Source organism: Oncorhynchus keta, unplaced genomic scaffold, assembly GCF_023373465.1.
Source record: "Oncorhynchus keta strain PuntledgeMale-10-30-2019 unplaced genomic scaffold, Oket_V2 Un_contig_1190_pilon_pilon, whole genome shotgun sequence".
NCBI classification, from domain to species: Eukaryota; Metazoa; Chordata; class Actinopteri; order Salmoniformes; family Salmonidae; genus Oncorhynchus; species Oncorhynchus keta.
In genome coordinates this window covers 89,786-110,317 of record NW_026277677.1, presented here as the reverse complement: position 1 = coordinate 110,317, position 20,532 = coordinate 89,786, and the positions used below count along the sequence as shown (strand labels likewise).

Below are 20,532 nucleotides of genomic sequence, written 5' to 3'. Positions count from 1 at the left end.
CTACAGATCTACGCATGCGCACCATCAAACAGTGTCCGTCATCAGTCCAACGAGTCGCACCGGAGAACCGTTTCCAGCTGCAGTGAAAAGGGTTGCGGTCATTATGTTGCCTCTATAACGGATTTCTCAGTTCCGCCGTTATGTTAACTAGTCTTATATAGGAACATAACCACGGATATAAAAAATATTTTAAGGTTTTTAGTAGCCGAAACTGTGGATCTGTTAGATTACATGACCTTGTACTGAATGTCACAATAAAAGGACCGTATATAGCCCAATCTGTCGACACGGTAAGATAACAGGAATCTTCATTCTCATCAAATACCAGTGCGCAGAGTTTCGGTAGATGTGACTTATTTTACTGGACACAATTAGCTAGCTTGCTCGTTTTTCTTTATTTTATGGTTCAAATGATAGGATGTGGGGAAATGGTCCGTGTATGATGAATGACGAGCACATTGCCGTGTTATCACAGTGACGTGGATGGGCCAGTGGGATATATGCTAATCATCTATATAGCCTATTCTACCCGACTCAAATATCCAGACATAGATTTTTTTTGTAATATAGCTATATTTTAATTGGTCATAATGCTTTATTGACATTAGATGAAATACGGTTTGGGTTCGTGCAGATGCTGCCTGGTTGCGAGTCAGAATGAGGGGGAGGGGGGGGGCGTCATATTCAGGCTTCGGTTCATTAAATCACACGGCGTTATCCACGCGCTCCAGGCCAATATACTATATTATTACTACTCTGCTCGCGCACCGTGCAATGACCTGGTTGGATATAAAACATGTCGAATGTAACATCTAATTGTAGTTTTGAATGAAATAGCAATAGGACTACAGATTGGATTCCGGTTAACGGGCGGTGAGGACAGTCAGACCGAACGGAGTCAAAAAGCTGCTGACATGCTCACGGGTTTTGTGCGTCGCTAGAATAGAGGACCATTCGACGTTCACGTCACGGAGCAGAACCGAACAGCGCAGTGTCGCCCCCGACATCCTCTCTCCCCCCGCGGTCTGTCAGGAACCGATAGATATTGATGGAAGTCTATTTGTTTACTTTACATCAGAATGTGCGGAAGGACTGTAAGATTCATCTTTTAACTTGTGCTGAGAAATGTTGTTGAATAAGAATAAGTCTAAATGAAATGGCTTAAATTGAATGAAGCCCTGAGTTATTCCATGAAGCTCTATAGCTTCTATTTCATACCAGTAATACTACAGTAATACTGTAGAAGCTGTCAGAGAGGATGACCTCCTCAACAGATTGGGGGCGTCATATTTAGACTTCCGTTCAGAGATCATTAAATCACACGGCCTTATCCACGCGCTCTAGGGTGGGTGGGGGGCTATGTGGTAGTGTTCAGTGATAGCTGGATGTTAAACACATGAGGATGTGTTGCTGAGCTCTACTGCTGTCTTCTCTGTGTCTTTCTACCAGGGGAACAGTTAGACACCCCAGGATGTGTTACTGAGCTCTACTGCTGTCTTCTCTGTGTCTTTCTACCAGGGGAACAGTTAGACACCCCAGGATGTGTTACTGAGCTCTACTGCTGTCTTCTCTCTGTGTCTTTCTACCAGGGGAACAGTTAGACACCCCAGGATGTGTTACTGAGCTCTACTGCTGTCTTCTCTGTGTCTTTCTACCAGGGGAACAGTTAGACACCCCAGGATGTGTTACTGAGCTCTACTGCTGTCTTCTCTCTGTGTCTTTCTACCAGGGGAACAGTTAGACACCCCAGGATGTGTTACTGAGCTCTACTGCTGTCTTCTCTCTGTGTCTTTCTACCAGGGGAACAGTTAGACACCCCAGGATGTGTTACTGAGCTCTACTGCTGTCTTCTCTGTGTCTTTCTACCAGGGGAACAGTTAGACACCCCAGGATGTGTTACTGAGCTCTACTGCTGTCTTCTCTCTGTGTCTTTCTACCAGGGGAACAGTTAGACACCCCAGGATGTGTTACTGAGCTCTACTGCTGTCTTCTCTCTGTGTCTTTCTACCAGGGGAACAGTTAGACACCCCAGGATGTGTTACTGAGCTCTACTGCTGTCTTCTCTGTGTCTTTCTACCAGGGGAACAGTTAGACACCCCAGGATGTGTTACTGAGCTCTACTGCTGTCTTCTCTCTGTGTCTTTCTACCAGGGGAACAGTTAGACACCCCAGGATGTGTTACTGAGCTCTACTGCTGTCTTCTCTCTGTGTCTTTCTACCAGGGGAACAGTTAGACACCCCAGGATGTGTTACTGAGCTCTACTGCTGTCTTCTCTGTGTCTTTCTACCAGGGGAACAGTTAGACACCCCAGGATGTGTTACTGAGCTCTACTGCTGTCTTCTCTCTGTGTCTTTCTACCAGGGGAACAGTTAGACACCCCAGGATGTGTTACTGAGCTCTACTGCTGTCTTCTCTCTGTGTCTTTCTACCAGGGGAACAGTTAGACACCCCAGGATGTGTTACTGAGCTCTACTGCTGTCTTCTCTCTGTGTCTTTCTACCAGGGGAACAGTTAGACACCCCAGGATGTGTTACTGAGCTCTACTGCTGTCTTCTCTGTGTCTTTCTACCAGGGGAACAGTTAGACACCCCAGGATGTGTTACTGAGCTCTACTGCTGTCTTCTCTGTGTGTCTTTCTACCAGGGGAACACTTAGACACCCCAGGATGTGTTACTGAGCTCTACTGCTGTCTTCTCTGTGTGTCTTTCTACCAGGGGAACACTTAGACACCCCAGGATGTGTTACTGAGCTCTACTGCTGTCTTCTCTGTGTCTTTCTACCAGGGGAACAGTTAGACACCCCAGGATGTGTTACTGAGCTCTACTGCTGTCTTCTCTCTGTGTCTTTCTACCAGGGGAACAGTTAGACACCCCAGGATGTGTTACTGAGCTCTACTGCTGTCTTCTCTGTGTCTTTCTACCAGGGGAACAGTTAGACACCCCAGGATGTGTTACTGAGCTCTACTGCTGTCTTCTCTCTGTGTCTTTCTACCAGGGGAACAGTTAGACACCCCAGGATGTGTTACTGAGCTCTACTGCTGTCTTCTCTCTGTGTCTTTCTACCAGGGGAACAGTTAGACACCCCAGGATGTGTTACTGAGCTCTACTGCTGTCTTCTCTCTGTGTCTTTCTACCAGGGGAACAGTTAGACACCCCAGGATGTGTTACTGAGCTCTACTGCTGTCTTCTCTCTGTGTCTTTCTACCAGGGGAACAGTTAGACACCCCAGGATGTGTTACTGAGCTCTACTGCTGTCTTCTCTGTGTCTTTCTACCAGGGGAACAGTTAGACACCCCAGGATGTGTTACTGAGCTCTACTGCTGTCTTCTCTCTGTGTCTTTCTACCAGGGGAACAGTTAGACACCCCAGGATGTGTTACTGAGCTCTACTGCTGTCTTCTCTGTGTCTTTCTACCAGGGGAACAGTTAGACACCCCAGGATGTGTTACTGAGCTCTACTGCTGTCTTCTCTCTGTGTCTTTCTACCAGGGGAACAGTTAGACACCCCAGGATGTGTTACTGAGCTCTACTGCTGTCTTCTCTCTGTGTCTTTCTACCAGGGGAACAGTTAGACACCCCAGGATGTGTTACTGAGCTCTACTGCTGTCTTCTCTCTGTGTCTTTCTACCAGGGGAACAGTTAGACACCCCAGGATGTGTTACTGAGCTCTACTGCTGTCTTCTCTCTGTGTCTTTCTACCAGGGGAACAGTTAGACACCCCAGGATGTGTTACTGAGCTCTACTGCTGTCTTCTCTGTGTGTCTTTCTACCAGGGGAACAGTTAGACACCCCAGGATGTGTTACTGAGCTCTACTGCTGTCTTCTCTGTGTCTTTCTACCAGGGGAACTCAGATACTGGCCTGCAAAGATGGAGCTCACCACACATCTGATAAATGACACCATTAATTTATATAAATGGGCCCTTACCATCGCAGGTAATCCTCACACTCTCCCGTCTGTGTCAGTCAGTGCCTGTGTGTGTGTGTGTGTGTGTGTGTGTGTGTGTGTGTGTGTGTGTGTGTGTGTGTGTGTGTGTGTGTGTGTGTGTGTGTGTGTGTGTGTGTGTGTGTGTGTGTGTGTGTGTGTGTGTGTGTGTGTGTGTGTGTGTGTGTGTGTGTGTGTGTGTGTGTGTGTGTGTGTGTGTGTGTGTGTGTGTGTGTGTGTGTGTGTGTGTGTGTGTGTGTGTGTGTGTGTGTGTGTGTGTGCGTCAGTCATTGGAGGTTTCATCTTGATCTTGGTTTGCGAGAATCTCAACCTCAGATGACACGTCTCTTTCTCTTTCTACACTGAACAGACATATAAAACGCAACAGGCCACAATTACTGAGTTACAATTTATAGAAGGAAATCAGTCCCAGCCAATCAGAATGAGTTTTCCCCCAGAAAGGGGCATTATTACAGACAGAAATACCCCCCCCCCAGACGATCCCGCAGGTGAAGAAGACGGATGTGGAGGTCCTGGGTTGCCGTGGTTACACCTGGTCTGCGGTTGTGTGGCTGGTTGAACGTTCTGCCAAATTCTCTAAAACAGGCGGCTTATGGTAGAGAAATGAACATTCAATTCTCTGGCAACAAGCTTTGGTGGACATTCCTGTCGTCAGCATGCCAATTGCACGCTCAATCAAAACTTGAGACATCTGTGTGTCATTGTGTTGGGTGACAAAAACTGCACATTTTAGAGTGGCCTTTTATTGTCCAACCAGCACAAGGTGCACCTGTGTAAAATATCATGCTGTTTAATCAGCTTCTTGATATGCCACAGCTGTCAGGTGGATGGATTATCTTGGTAAAGGAGAAATGCTCCCTAACAGGGATGGGTACAACATTTGTGCAGAAAATTTGAGATAAATACATTTTTTTGTGCGTATGGAACATTTTGGTGATTTTTAAATTTTAAACTCATGAAACCAACACTTTACATGTCGCGTTTCTATTTGTGTTCAGTGTAGAGAAGGAAGAAATGTCATGTTTGTAGTACTCACCTTTTATCACGCAGGTAAGTAATACTGAGTATATTGTACTGTCCACCAAGACAAGCGAGTGGAGAAATGTCAGATGTTTGTAGTACTCACCTTTTATCACGCCAGTAATACTGAGTATATTGTACTGTCACACCAAGACAAGCGAGTGGAGAAATGTCAGATGTTTGTAGTACTCACCTTTTATCACGCCAGTAATACTGAGTATATTGTACTGTCACACCAAGACAAGCGAGTGGAGAAATGGCCCCTGATGGACAACCCACTCCCTACGTTGGCCATCAGTTCCTCCTATCTGCTGTTTCTGTGGCTGGGGCCCAAGTACATGGAGAACAGAGAACCCTTCCAGCTCAAGAAGACACTCCTCTTCTATAACTTCAGCATGGTCATCTTCAACTTCTTCATCTGCAAAGAGGTGGACGCTTCATCTTTCATTTCAATCTCATCTCATCACACAGAACCAAAATACTGTGTGTATTTGCTGGTCTGGCCATTGAATCACTAGAGACTTGAGACTAATTTAAGTCGTCTTTCTTTGTCCTCCAAGAGTTGTTGAATATTTTATTTCACTTTCACCTTTTTTTTGAGCGTTCATAAAACATTTCAAAGTGTAATTTAGTTGGACTCCTTAGATCCCCTGTTCCCATTAGTTGTGTTGGACTCCTTAGATCCCCTGTTCCCATTAGTTGTGTTGGACTCCTTAGATCCCCTGTTTCCATTAGTTGTGTTGGACTCCTTAGATCCCCTGTTTCCATTAGTTGTGTTGGACTCCTTAGATCCCCTGTTTCCATTAGTTGTGTTGGACTCCTTAGATCCCCTGTTTCCATTAGTTGTGTTGGACTCCTTAGATCCCCTGTTTCCATTAGTTGTGTAGGACTCCTTAGATCCCCTGTTTCCATTAGTTGTGTTGGACTCCTTAGATCCCCTGTTTCCATTAGTTGTGTAGGACTCCTTAGATCCCCTGTTTCCATTAGTTGTGTTGGACTCCTTAGATCCCCTGTTTCCATTAGTTGTGTTGGACTCCTTAGATCCCCTGTTCCCATTAGTTGTGTTGGACTCCTTAGATCCCCTGTTTCCATTAGTTGTGTTGGACTCCTTAGATCCCCTGTTTCCATTAGTTGTGTTGGACTCCTTAGATCCCCTGTTTCCATTAGTTGTGTTGGACTCCTTAGATCCCCTGTTTCCATTAGTTGTGTTGGACTCCTTAGATCCCCTGTTTCCATTAGTTGTGTTGGACTCCTTAGATCCCCTGTTTCCATTAGTTGTGTTGGACTCCTTAGATCCCCTGTTTCCATTAGTTGTGTAGGACTCCTTAGATCCCCTGTTTCCATTAGTTGTGTTGGACTCCTTAGATCCCCTGTTTCCATTAGTTGTGTTGGACTCCTTAGATCCCCTGTTTCCATTAGTTGTGTTGGACTCCTTAGATCCCCTGTTTCCATTAGTTGTGTTGGACTCCTTAGATCCCCTGTTTCCATTAGTTGTGTTGGACTCCTTAGATCCCCTGTTTCCATTAGTTGTGTTGGACTCCTTAGATCTCCTGTTTCCATTAGTTGTGTAGGACTCCTTAGATCCCCTGTTTCCATTAGTTGTGTTGGACTCCTTAGATCCCCTGTTTCCATTAGTTGTGTTGGACTCCTTAGATCCCCTGTTTCCATTAGTTGTGTTGGACTCCTTAGATCCCCTGTTTCCATTAGTTGTGTAGGACTCCTTAGATCCCCTGTTTCCATCAGTTGTGTTGGACTCCTTAGATCCCCTGTTTCCATTAGTTGTGTTGGACTCCTTAGATCCCCTGTTTCCATTAGTTGTGTTGGACTCCTTAGATCCCCTGTTTCCATTAGTTGTGTTGGACTCCTTAGATCCCCTGTTTCCATTAGTTGTGTTGGACTCCTTAGATCCCCTGTTTCCATTAGTTGTGTTGGACTCCTTAGATTCCCTGTTTCCATTAGTTGTGTAGGACTCCTTAGATCCCCTGTTTCCATTAGTTGTGTTGGACTCCTTAGATCCCCTGTTTCCATTAGTTGTGTTGGACTCCTTAGATCCCCTGTTTCCATTAGTTGTGTAGGACTCCTTAGATCCCCTGTTTCCATTAGTTGTGTTGGACTCCTTAGATTCCCTGTTTCCATTAGTTGTGTTGGACTCCTTAGATTCCCTGTTTCCATTAGTTGTGTTGGACTCCTTAGATCCCCTGTTTCCATTAGTTGTGTTGGACTCCTTAGATCCCCTGTTTCCATTAGTTGTGTAGGACTCCTTAGATCCCCTGTTTCCATTAGTTGTGTTGGACTCCTTAGATCCCCTGTTTCCATTAGTTGTGTTGGACTCCTTAGATCCCCTGTTTCCATTAGTTGTGTTGGACTCCTTAGATCCCCTGTTTCCATTAGTTGTGTTGGACTCCTTAGATCCCCTGTTTCCATTAGTTGTGTTGGACTCCTTAGATCCCCTGTTTCCATTAGTTGTGTTGGACTCCTTAGATCCCCTGTTTCCATTAGTTGTGTTGGACTCCTTAGATCCCCTGTTTCCATTAGTTGTGTTGGACTCCTTAGATCCCCTGTTTCCATTAGTTGTGTTGGACTCCTTAGATCCCCTGTTTCCATTAGTTGTGTTGGACTCCTTAGATCCCCTGTTTCCATTAGTTGAAATCTGTCTGCTCTTAGTTCCACTCCTCCCTCTCTCTGTCTGTCTCTGTCTCTGTCTCTCTCCTCCCCTCTCTCTCTCTCTGTCTCTGTTTCTCTGTCTCTCTCCTCTCTCTCTCTCTCTCTCTCTCTCTCTCTCTCTCTCTCTCTGTCTCTGTCTCTGTCTCTCTCCTCCCCTCTCTCTCTCTCTCTCTGTCTCTGTTTCTCTGTCTCTGTTTCTCTGTCTCTCTCCTCTCCCTCTCTCTCTCTCTCTCTCTCTCTCTCTCCCTCTCTCTCTCTCTCTCTCTCTCTCTCTCGCTCTGTCTCTGTCTCTCTCTCTCTCTCTCTTTCTCTCTCTCTCTCTCTCTCTCTCTCTCTCTCTCTCTCTGTCTCTGTCTCTGTCTCTCTCTCTCTCTCTCTCTCTCTCTGTCTCTCTCTCTCTCTCTCTCTCTCTCTCTCTCTCTCTCTCTCTCTCTCTCTCTCTGTCTCTGTCTCTGTCTCTGTCTCTGTCTCTGTCTCTCTCCCTCTCTCTCGCTCTGTCTCTGTCTCTGTTTCTCTGTCTCTCTCCTCTCCCTCTCTCTCTCTCTCTCCTCTCCCTCTCTCTCTCTCTCACTCTGTCTCTCTCCTCCCCCCTCTCTCTCTCCATCTGTCTCTGTCTCTCTCTCAGTGTGTGGTGATCTCTTCTATTCTCAGCTCTTCCTGGCGGCTCGGGCGGCCGGCTACAGCTACATCTGCCAGTCTGTTGACTACTCAGACGACCCCAATGAAGTCCGGGTGAGTTCACCCAGAAACGACCTGGGTTCAAGTAGTATTTGAAATAATTTCAAAATCTTTCGTGTGGCTTGATGCAAGTTGCCTGTCGCAATGGACAGGCATCATATATGATATTCACAAACCCCCACTCATCTGGTATTCTAGACAGGATAAAGCAAACGGTAGTATTTAAACCCAGTCGGACGCCTGTATAATCAGTAGTACAGGTATGACCAGTAGTACAGGTGTGACCAGTGGTACAGTTGTGACCAGTGGTACAGGTGTGACCAGTGGTACAGGTATGACCAGTAGTACAGGTATAATCAGTAGTACAGGTGTGACCAGTAGTACAGGTATGACCAGTGGTACAGGTATGACCAGTGGTACAGGTATGACCAGTAGTACAGGTATGACCAGTAGTACAGGTATGACCAGTAGTACAGGTGTGACCAGTAGTACAGGTGTGACCAGTAGTACAGGTGTGACCAGTAGTACAGGTGTGACCAGTAGTACAGGTGTGACCAGTAGTACAGGTGTGACCAGTAGTACAGGTGTGACCAGTAGTACAGGTGTGACCAGTGGTACAGGTATGACCAGTAGTACAGGTGTGACCTGTAGTACCATGACCAGTAGTACAGGTGTGACCAGTAGTACAGGTGTGACCAGTAGTACAGGTATGACCAGTGGTACAGGTGTGACCAGTAGTATAGGTGTGACCAGTAGTACAGATATGACCAGTAGTATAGGTGTGACCAGTAGTACAGATATGACCAGTAGTACAGGTATGACCAGTAGTACAGGTATGACCAGTAGTACAGGTATGACCAGTAGTATAGGTATGACCAGTAGTACAGGTATGACCAGTAGTACAGGTGTGACCAGTAGTACAGGTGTGACCAGTAGTACAGGTGTGACCTGTAGTACCATGACCAGTAGTACAGGTATGACCAGTAGTACAGGTGTGACCTGTAGTATAGGTATGACCAGTAGTACAGGTATGACCAGTGGTACAGGTATGACCAGTAGTACAGGTATGACCAGTAGAACAGGTATGACCAGTAGTACAGGTATGACCAGTGGTACAGGTGTGACCAGTAGTATAGGTGTGACCAGTAGTACAGGTGTGACCAGTAGTACAGGTGTGACCAGTAGTACAGATATGACCAGTAGTACAGGTATGACCAGTAGTACAGGTATGACCAGTAGTACAGGTATGACCAGTAGTATAGGTATGACCACTAGTACAGGTGTGACCAGTAGTACAGGTGTGACCTGTAGTACAGGTGTGAGCTGTAGTACCATGACCAGTAGTACAGGTGTGATCTGTAGTATAGGTATGACCAGTAGTACAGGTATGACCAGTGGTACAGGTATGACCAGTAGTACAGGTATGACCAGTAGAACAGGTATGACCAGTAGTACAGGTATGACCAGTGGTACAGGTGTGACCAGTAGTATAGGTGTGACCAGTAGTACAGATATGACCAGTAGTACAGGTATGACCAGTAGTACAGGTATGACCAGTAGTACAGGTATGACCAGTAGTATAGGTATGACCAGTAGTACAGGTATGACCAGTAGTACAGGTATGACCAGTAGTACAGGTATGTGACCAGTAGAACAGGTATGTGACCAGTAGAACAGGTATGACCTGTAGTATAGGTATGACCAGTAGTACAGGTATGACCTGTAGTATAGGTATGACCAGTAGTACAGGTATGACCAGTGGTACAGGTATGACCAGTAGTACAGGTATGACCAGTAGAACAGGTATGACCAGTAGTACAGGTGTGACCAGTAGTACAGATATGACCAGTAGTATAGGTGTGACCAGTAGTACAGATATGACCAGTAGTACAGGTATGACCAGTAGTACAGATATGACCAGTAGTACAGGTATGACCAGTAGTACAGGTATGACCAGTAGTACAGGTATGACCAGTAGTATAGGTATGACCAGTAGTACAGGTATGACCAGTAGTACAGGTGTGACCAGTAGTACAGGTGTGACCTGTAGTACCATGACCAGTGGTACAGGTATGACCAGTAGTACAGGTGTGACCTGTAGTATAGGTATGACCAGTAGTACAGGTATGACCAGTGGTACAGGTATGACCAGTGGTACAGGTATGACCAGTAGTACAGGTATGACCAGTAGAACAGGTATGACCAGTAGTACAGGTATGACCAGTGGTACAGGTGTGACCAGTAGTACAGATATGACCAGTAGTACAGATATGACCAGTAGTACAGGTATGACCAGTAGTACAGGTATGACCAGTAGTATAGGTATGACCAGTAGTACAGGTATGCCCAGTAGTATAGGTATGACCAGTAGTACAGGTATGACCAGTAGTACAGGTATGACCAGTAGTACAGGTATGACCAGTAGTATAGGTATGACCAGTAGTACAGGTATGCCCAGTAGTATAGGTATGACCAGTAGTACAGGTATGACCAGTAGTACAGGTATGTGACCAGTAGAACAGGTATGTGACCAGTAGAACAGGTATGACCAGTAGTACAGGTATGACCAGTAGTACAGGTATGACCAGTGGTACAGGTATGACCAGTAGTACAGGTATGACCAGTGGTACAGGTATGACCAGTAGAACAGGTATGACCAGTAGTACAGGTATGACCAGTAGTACAGGTGTGACCAGTAGTATAGGTATGACGAGTGGTACAGGTGTGACCAGTAGTACAGGTGTGACCAGTAGTATAGGTATGACGAGTGGTACAGGTGTGACCAGTAGTACAGGTGTGACCAGTAGTACAGGTGTGACCAGTAGTACAGGTATGACCAGTGGTACAGGTATGACCAGTAGTACAGGTATGACCAGTAGAACAGGTATGACCAGTAGTACAGGTATGACCAGTAGTACAGGTGTGACCAGTAGTATAGGTATGACGAGTGGTACAGGTGTGACCAGTAGTACAGGTGTGACCAGTAGTATAGGTATGACGAGTGGTACAGGTGTGACCAGTAGTACAGGTGTGACCAGTAGTATAGGTGTGACCAGTAGTACAGGTGTGACCAGTAGTACAGGTGTGACCAGTAGTATAGGTATGACGAGTGGTACAGGTGTGACCAGTAGTACAGGTGTGACCAGTAGTACAGGTGTGACCAGTAGTACAGGTGTGACCAGTAGAACAGGTATGACCAGTAGTACAGGTATGACCAGTAGTACAGGTGTGACTAGTATTATAGGTATGACGAGTGGTACAGGTGTGACCAGTAGTACAGGTGTGACCAGTAGTATAGGTATGACGAGTGGTACAGGTGTGACCAGTAGTACAGGTGTGACCAGTAGTACAGGTGTGACCAGTAGTACAGGTATGACCAGTAGAACCGGTATGACCAGTAGTACAGGTATGACCAGTAGTACAGGTGTGACCAGTGGTACAGGTATGACGAGTGGTACAGGTGTGACCAGTAGTACAGGTGTGACCAGTAGTATAGGTATGACGAGTGGTACAGGTATGACCAGTAGTACAGGTGTGACCAGTGGTACAGGTATGACGAGTGGTACAGGTGTGACCATTAGTACAGGTGTGACCAGTAGTATAGGTATGACGAGTGGTACAGGTGTGACCAGTAGTACAGGTGTGACCAGTAGTACAGGTGTGACCAGTAGTACAGGTGTGACCAGTAGAACAGGTATGACCAGTAGAACAGGTGTGACCAGTAGAACAGGTATGACCAGTAGAACAGGTATGACCAGTAGAACAGGTATGACCAGTAGTACAGGTGTGACCAGTAGTACAGGTATGACCAGTAGTACAGGTGTGACCAGTAGTACAGGTGTGACCAGTAGAACAGGTGTGACCAGTAGAACAGGTATGACCAGTAGAACAGGTGTGACCAGTAGAACAGGTGTGACCAGTAGAACAGGTATGACCAGTAGAACAGGTATGACCAGTAGTACAGGTGTGACCAGTAGTACAGGTATGACCAGTAGAACAGGTATGACCAGTAGTACAGGTATGACCAGTAGAACAGGTATGACCAGTAGTACAGGTATGACCAGTAGTACAGGTGTGACCAGTGGTACAGGTGTGACCAGTAGTACAGGTGTGACCAGTAGTATAGGTATGACGAGTGGTACAGGTATGACCAGTAGTACAGGTGTGACCAGTAGTATAGGTATGACGAGTGGTACAGGTATGACCAGTAGTACAGGTATGACCAGTAGTACAGGTATGACCAGTAGAACAGGTGTGACCAGTAGTACAGGTGTGACCAGTGGTATAGGTATGACGAGTGGTACAGGTATGACCAGTAGTACAGGTATGACCAGTAGAACAGGTGTGACCAGTAGAACAGGTATGACCAGTAGAACAGGTATGACCAGTAGTACAGGTGTGACCAGTAGTACAGGTATGACGAGTGGTACAGGTATGACCAGTAGTACAGGTGTGACCAGTGGTACAGGTATGACCAGTAGTACAGGTGTGACCAGTAGTACAGGTATGACCAGGAACTGGGAGATGCTGGCTGGCCTTGATCCTTGCAGCGACTGGGATCATGAAATTAGACACCCGCTCTCTCTTTCCTTCACCTCTGGGAGACGTTAAGAAACACGATCAGGCTTTATTCATCTGATCAAACCCTCCTATCAGACAGACGGGGCCAGCAGGGGGGGGGGCAGTTTTACCTAACTACTTCTCCATGACGTCTACACCAGGCAGCATGCCACGTCCACACAGATGATCCATTATACTGACCAGATGCTCAAGTGGCCGCTCTAACAATGACAATAAATGTATTAGAAGTATAGAAGTAGGCAAGATCAAGTGGGACCGATCTAGCCAATGAGAGGGCAGATATACGTGTGAACTACAGGTATAGAGTGTTCTATTCGATCAATCAAGCCTCATGTAATCAAATAAGCCATCACAGGTTTTGTTGACGAAATCCGACACTCTCATTGACCTCCATATAAAAAGTCCTTGCTTGGGGAGGGAACAGGTGCCCCCCCATTGTGTAAAACAATAATAAATAAACCCCCCCTGCTAGAGGAGACACATTTTGGGCCCAGTTTATCCCTTTCACTTCGACCTCTTCCTCTCTGTCGTCAGCGACCATTTTGTGTCCAATTGTTGATAATGAAAGGTCAAAGGTCAGGGATCATATCGGGCTATAGTCTAGTCGACAGATTCTAGCAGACGCATAAAACTTACCCCCTCTGGAGAGGTCATGACCCCCCTTAAGTTATGAAATATAACCTGTCTGGAGATGATTATCCAAATCTTCCTGGATGATACTAATGTCCCCGCCCCTGTCCCGCCCCAGCCCCCTTAAGTTTTGAAATATAAACTGTCTGGAGATGATTATCCAAATCTTCCTGATTGATACTAATGTCCCCGCCCCCAGCCCCGCCCCCCCCGTCCCGCCCCCGCCCTGCCCCCTTAAGTTATGAAATATAACCTGTCTGGAGATGATTATCCAAATCTTCCTGGATGATACTAATGTCCCCGCCCCTGTCACGCCCTCGTCCCGCCCCCGCCCCGCTCCCTTAAGTTATGAAATATAACCTGTCTGGAGATGATTATCTAAATCTTCCTGGATGATACTAATGTCTCCGCCCCCCGCCCCGCCCTCCCGCCCCGCCCCCGTCCCGCCCCCTTCACAGATAGCAGCAGCGTTGTGGTGGTATTTCGTCTCTAAAGGAGTAGAGTACCTGGACACGGTGTTCTTCATCCTGAGGAAGAAGTTTAACCAGGTCAGCTTCCTACACGTCTACCACCACTGCTCCATGTTCACCCTCTGGTGGATCGGCATCAAGTGGGTCGCTGGCGGACAGTGTGAGTATCCCCTCTACTCGTCTGTTTTACTTAACCCTGCAACTTCCTTTGGGTCGCTGGCGGACAGTGTGAGTATCCCCTCTACTCGTCTGTTTTACTTAACCCTGCAACTTCCTTTGGGTCGCTGGCGGACAGTGTGAGTATCCCATCTACTCGTCTGTTTTACTTAACCCTGCAACTTCCTTTGGGTCGCTGGAGGACAGTGTGAGTATCCCCTCTACTTGTCTTCCTTTGGGTCGCTGGAGGACAGTGTGAGTATCCCATCTACTTGTCTTCCTTTGGGTCGCTGGGGGACAGTGTGAGTATCCCCTCTACTTGTCTTCCTTTGGGTCGCTGGCGGACAGTGTGAGTATCCCCTCTACTTGTCTTCCTTTGGGTCGCTGGAGGACAGTGTGAGTATCCCATCTACTTGTCTTCCTTTGGGTCGCTGGAGGACAGTGTGAGTATCCCCTCTACTTGTCTTCCTTTGGGTCGCTGGAGGACAGTGTGAGTATCCCCTCTACTTGTCTTCCTTTGGGTCGCTGGAGGACAGTGTGAGTATCCCATCTACTTGTCTTCCTTTGGGTCGCTGGAGGACAGTGTGAGTATCCCCTCTACTTGTCTTCCTTTGGGTCGCTGGAGGACAGTGTGAGTATCCCCTCTACTTGTCTTCCTTTGGGTCGCTGGCGGACAGTGTGAGTATCCCCTCTACTTGTCTTCCTTTGGGTCGCTGGAGGACAGTGTGAGTATCCCATCTACTTGTCTTCCTTTGGGTCGCTGGAGGACAGTGTGAGTATCCCCTCTACTTGTCTTCCTTTGGGTCGCTGGAGGACAGTGTGAGTATCCCCTCTACTTGTCTTCCTTTGGGTCGCTGGAGGACAGTGTGAGTATCCCCTCTACTTGTCTTCCTTTGGGTCGCTGGAGGACAGTGTGAGTATCCCCTCTACTTGTCTTCCTTTGGGTCGCTGGAGGACAGTGTGAGTATCCCATCTACTTGTCTTCCTTTGGGTCGCTGGAGGACAGTGTGAGTATCCCCTCTACTTGTCTTCCTTTGGGTCGCTGGAGGACAGTGTGAGTATCCCCTCTACTTGTCTTCCTTTGGGTCGCTGGAGGACAGTGTGAGTATCCCCTCTACTTGTCTTCCTTTGGGTCGCTGGAGGACAGTGTGAGTATCCCCTCTACTTGTCTTCCTTTGGGTCGCTGGAGGACAGTGTGAGTATCCCATCTACTTGTCTTCCTTTGGGTCGCTGGAGGACAGTGTGAGTATCCCCTCTACTTGTCTTCCTTTGGGTCGCTGGAGGACAGTGTGAGTATCCCATCTACTTGTCTTCCTTTGGGTCGCTGGAGGACAGTGTGAGTATCCCCTCTACTTGTCTTCCTTTGGGTCGCTGGAGGACAGTGTGAGTATCCCATCTACTTGTCTTCCTTTGGGTCGCTGGAGGACAGTGTGAGTATCCCCTCTACTTGTCTTCCTTTGGGTCGCTGGAGGACAGTGTGAGTATCCCCTCTACTTGTCTTCCTTTGGGTCGCTGGAGGACAGTGTGAGTATCCCATCTACTTGTCTTCCTTTGGGTCGCTGGAGGACAGTGTGAGTATCCCCTCTACTTGTCTTCCTTTGGGTCGCTGGCGTACAGTATGAGTATCCCCTCTACTTGTCTTCCTTTGGGTCGCTGGAGGACAGTGTGAGTATCCCCTCTACTTGTCTTCCATTGGGTCGCTGGAGGACAGTGTGAGTATCCCCTCTACTTGTCTTCCATTGGGTCGCTGGAGGACAGTGTGAGTATCCCCTCTACTTGTCTTCCATTGGGTCGCTGGAGGACAGTGTGAGTATCCCCTCTACTTGTCTTCCTTTGGGTCGCTGGAGGACAGTGTGAGTATCCCCTCTACTTGTCTTCCTTTGGGTCACTAGAGGACAGTGTGAGTATCCCCTCTACTTGTCTTCCTTTGGGTCGCTGGAGGACAGTGTGAGTATCCCATCTACTTGTCTTCCTTTGGGTCGCTGGAGGACAGTGTGAGTATCCCCTCTACTTGTCTTCCTTTGGGTCGCTGGCGTACAGTATGAGTATCCCCTCTACTTGTCTTCCTTTGGGTCGCTGGCGTACAGTATGAGTATCCCCTCTACTTGTCTGTTTTTATATACTTAACCCAGCAATTTCCTTTTTTAGAAAAAAGGAATCTCTTCTTCTGCGTTGAACTGTAGCCCAAAGCAGAAACGTGTTACGTTCCCTTTTATTAGAGATTCATGCGTTATTGGTAATTTGGTAATGGACCTCATCCCATTATCTGATGGGTTTCCCCTCTCCCTCCCACCTTTGCAGCATTCTTTGGTGCACACATGAACGCAGCCATCCATGTCCTGATGTATCTGTACTATGGGCTGGCCTCCTTTGGACCCAAGATCCAGAAGTACCTGTGGTGGAAGAAGTACCTGACTGTCATACAGATGGTAAGAGATCCGTTTACAGTAACTTGATTCAGATGGATTTACAGTAAAGTCAGTCTAACTTGATTCAGATGGATTTACAGTAAAGTCAGTCTAACTTGATTCAGATGGATTTACAGTAAAGTCAGTCTAACTTGATTCAGATGGATTTACAGTAAAGTCAGTCTGACTTGATTCAGATGGATTTACAGTAAAGTCAGTCTGACTTGATTCAGATGGATTTACAGTAAAGTCAGTCTAACTTGATTCAGATGGATTTACAGTAAAGTCAGTCTAACTTGATTCAGATGGATTTACAGTAAAGTCAGTCTGACTTGATTCAGATGGATTTACAGTAAAGTCAGTCTAACTTGATTCAGATGGATTTACAGTAAAGTCAGTCTAACTTGATTCAGATGGATTTACAGTAAAGTCAGTCTAACTTGATTCAGATGGATTTACAGTAAAGTCAGTCTAACTTGATTCAGATGGATTTACAGTAAAGTCAGTCTAACTTGATTCAGATGGATTTACAGTAAAGTCAGTCTAACTTGATTCAGATGGATTTACAGTAAAGTCAGTCTGACTTGATTCAGATGGATTTACAGTAAAGTCAGTCTGACTTGATTCAGATGGATTTACAGTAAAGTCAGTCATACCTTGAGTGCTCTGGAGCAGGTTTTCATCAATGATTTTTAAAATTATTATTTTTTATTTCACCTTTATTTAACCAGGTAGGCTAGTTGAGAACAAGTTCTCATTTGCAACTGCGACCTGGCCAAGATAAAGCATAGCAGTGTGAACAGACAACACAGAGTTACACATGGAGTAAACAATTAACAAGTCAATAACACAGTAGAAAAAAAGGGGAGTCTATATACATTGTGTGCAAAAGGCATGAGGTAGGCGAATAATTACAATTTTGCAGATTAGCACTGGAGTGATAAATGATCAGATACAGGTAGAGATACTGATGTGCAAAAGAGCAGAAAAGTAAATAAATAAAAACAGTATGGGAATGAGGTAGGTGAAAATGGGTGGGCTATTTACCGATAGACTATGTACAGCTGCAGCGATCGGTTAGCTGCTCGGATAGCTGATGTTTGAAGTTGGAGAGGGAGATAAAAGTCTCCAACTTCAGCGATTTTTGCAGTTCGTTCCAGTCACAGGCAGCAGAGTACTGGAACGAAAGGCGGCCAAATGAGGTGTTGGCTTTAGGGATGATCAGTGAGATACACCTGCTGGAGCGCGTGCTACGGATGGGTGTTGCCATCGTGACCAGTGAACTGAGATAAGGCGGAGCTTTACCTAGCATGTAGATGACCTGGAGCCAGTGGGTCTGGCGACGAATATGTAGCGAGGGCCAGCCTACTAGAGCATACAAGTCGCAGTGGTGGGTGGTATAAGGTGCTTTAGTGACAAAACGGATGGCACTGTGATAGACTGCATCCAGTTTGCTGAGTAGAGTGTTGGAAGCCATTTTGTAGATGACATCGCCGAAGTCGAGGATCGGTAGGATAGTCAGTTTTACAAGGGTAAGCTTGGCGGCGTGAGTGAAGGAGGCTTTGTTGCAGAATAGAAAGCCGACTCTTGATTTGATTTTCGATTGGAGATGTTTGATATATGAGTCTGGAAGGAGAGTTTGCAGTCTAGCCAGACACCTAGGTACTTATAGATGTCCACATATTCAAGGTCGGAACCATCCAGGGTGGTGATGCTAGTCGGGCATGCGGGTGCAGGCAGCGATCGGTTGAAAAGCATGCATTTGGTTTTACTAGCGTTTAAGAGCAATTGGAGGCCACGGAAGGAGTGTTGTATGGCATTGAAGCTCGTTTGGAGGTTAGATAGCACAGTGTCCAAAGAAGGGCCAGAGGTATACAGAATGGTGTCGTCTGCGTAGAGGTGGATCAGGGAATCGCCCGCAGCAAGAGCAACATCATTGATATATACAGAGAAAAGAGTCGGCCCGAGAATTGAACCCTGTGGCACCCCCATAGAGACTGCCAGAGGACCGGACAGCATGCCCTCCGATTTGACACACTGAACTCTGTCTGCAAAGTAATTGGTGAACCAGGCAAGGCAGTCATCCGAAAAACCGAGGCTACTGAGTCTGATCTCTCTGTACTTTGCTCCGTTCATCTGGATCCTGACTAGTCTCCCAGTCCCTGCCGCTGAAAAACATCCCAGCAGGGCAGTTTCACTTAGGGGTGTACTCACTTTTGTTGCCAGCGGTTTAGACATTAATGGCTGTGTCTTGAGTTATTTTGAGGGGACAGCAAATATACACTGTTATAAAAGCTGTACACTCACTACTTTACACTGTAGCAAAGTGTCCTTTCTTCAGTGTTGTCACATGAAAAGATACACTCAAATATTTACAAAAAAATGTGAGGGGTGTACTCACTTTTGTGATATACTGTATGTCACTATGGGGTATTGTGTATAGATTGATAAGGCACATGTTTTTTTAATTTAATCCATTTTAGAATAAGGCTGTAACGTAACAAAATGTTTTAAAAGTCAAGGGGTCTGAATACTTTCCCAGAATGCCCTGTAACATAATAAACCGATCCCTCCCTCTGTCTCTACCTCAGGTCCAGTTCCATGTTACTTTCCCAGAAGGCCCTGTAACATAATAAACCGATCCCTCCCTCTGTCTCTACCTCAGGTCCAGTTCCATGTTACTTTCCCAGAAGGCCCTGTAATATAATAAACTGATCCCTTCCTCTATCTCTACCTCAGGTCCAGTTCCATGTTACTTTCCCAGAAGGCCCTGTAATATAATAAACTGATCCCTCCCTCTGTCTCTACCTCAGGTCCAGTTCCATGTTACTTTCCCAGAAGGCCCTGTAACATAATAAACCGATCCCTCCCTCTGTCTCTACCTCAGGTCCAGTTCCATGTTACTTTCCCAGAAGGCCCTGTAACATAATAAACCGATCCCTCCCTCTGTCTCTACCTCAGGTCCAGTTCCATGTTACTTTCCCAGAAGGCCCTGTAATATAATAAACTGATCCCTCCCTCTGTCTCTACCTCAGGTCCAGTTCCATGTCACCATCGGCCACACTGCTCTGTCCCTCTACATGGACTGTGAGTTCCCCACTGGATGCACTATGCCCTTATCTGCTACGCCCTCACCTTCATCGCCCTGTTCGGTAACTTCTACTACCAGACGTACCGCCGCACGCCGCGCCAACCCAGGGAGCCCAAGGCCGCCAAGGCTCTGTCTAACAACGGGGTCTCCAACGGGCTGTCCAAGGGACTGGGGAACGGAGCGGGGGTGGGGGTGGTGGTGGGGGGCAAGGTGGAGGTAAAGGAGAGGTCATCGGGGGTAGACAACGGGAATGGAAGGAGAAAGAGGAAGGGGAGGGCCAAGAGGGATTAGACGGAGGGGAGGGGTGTAGGGCTGAAGCAGGCTGGCACTAACAGGCCTTGCTGTTTAATCTTATTATACCTCCCACATAGCACCCTATTCCCTATACAGCACATGACTTGTAGGTGAAGGTGTGGTAAGAGGCTGGAGTCTATTCCATTTCAATTCAGTCAATCTAATGACATTCAAAATGTCCCAGTTTCCTCATTGGCTTTGATTGGGGAAAATGTGAATTTCAGTTAACTTTCTGCGTTTGGCTGAATTGAAAGGGAAACGACCCTGGTAAGAGGTCGCGGCGTGTCCATGGTGACCGTCATTACAACTAATCCAACGTTCAGTAGTTTCTGGTCTGGAAAACAATAAACAATCAACATGTTCTCTCTCTGTACTGCAGTGTTGAGGTTTGTAGCTAGCTAGCTAACCGACTGGTTTGTAGCTAGCTAGCGACTGGTTTGTAGCTAGCTAACCCACTGGTTTGTAGCTAGATAACTCACTGGTTTGTAGCTAGCTGATTTACTGGTGTTTAGCTAGCTGATTCATTGCTTTGAAGCTAGCTAACTCACTGGTTTGTAGCTAGCTGATTCAATGGTGTTAGCTAGCTGATTCAATGG

General features: G+C 46.7%; 1 pseudogene; it reads left to right on the top strand.

Moving 5' to 3' along the window:
• Positions 1-45: 45 nt before the first annotated feature.
• LOC127917737 (elongation of very long chain fatty acids protein 4-like) lies at positions 46-20,462 on the top strand (annotated as a pseudogene).
• Positions 20,463-20,532: the final 70 nt, after the last annotated feature.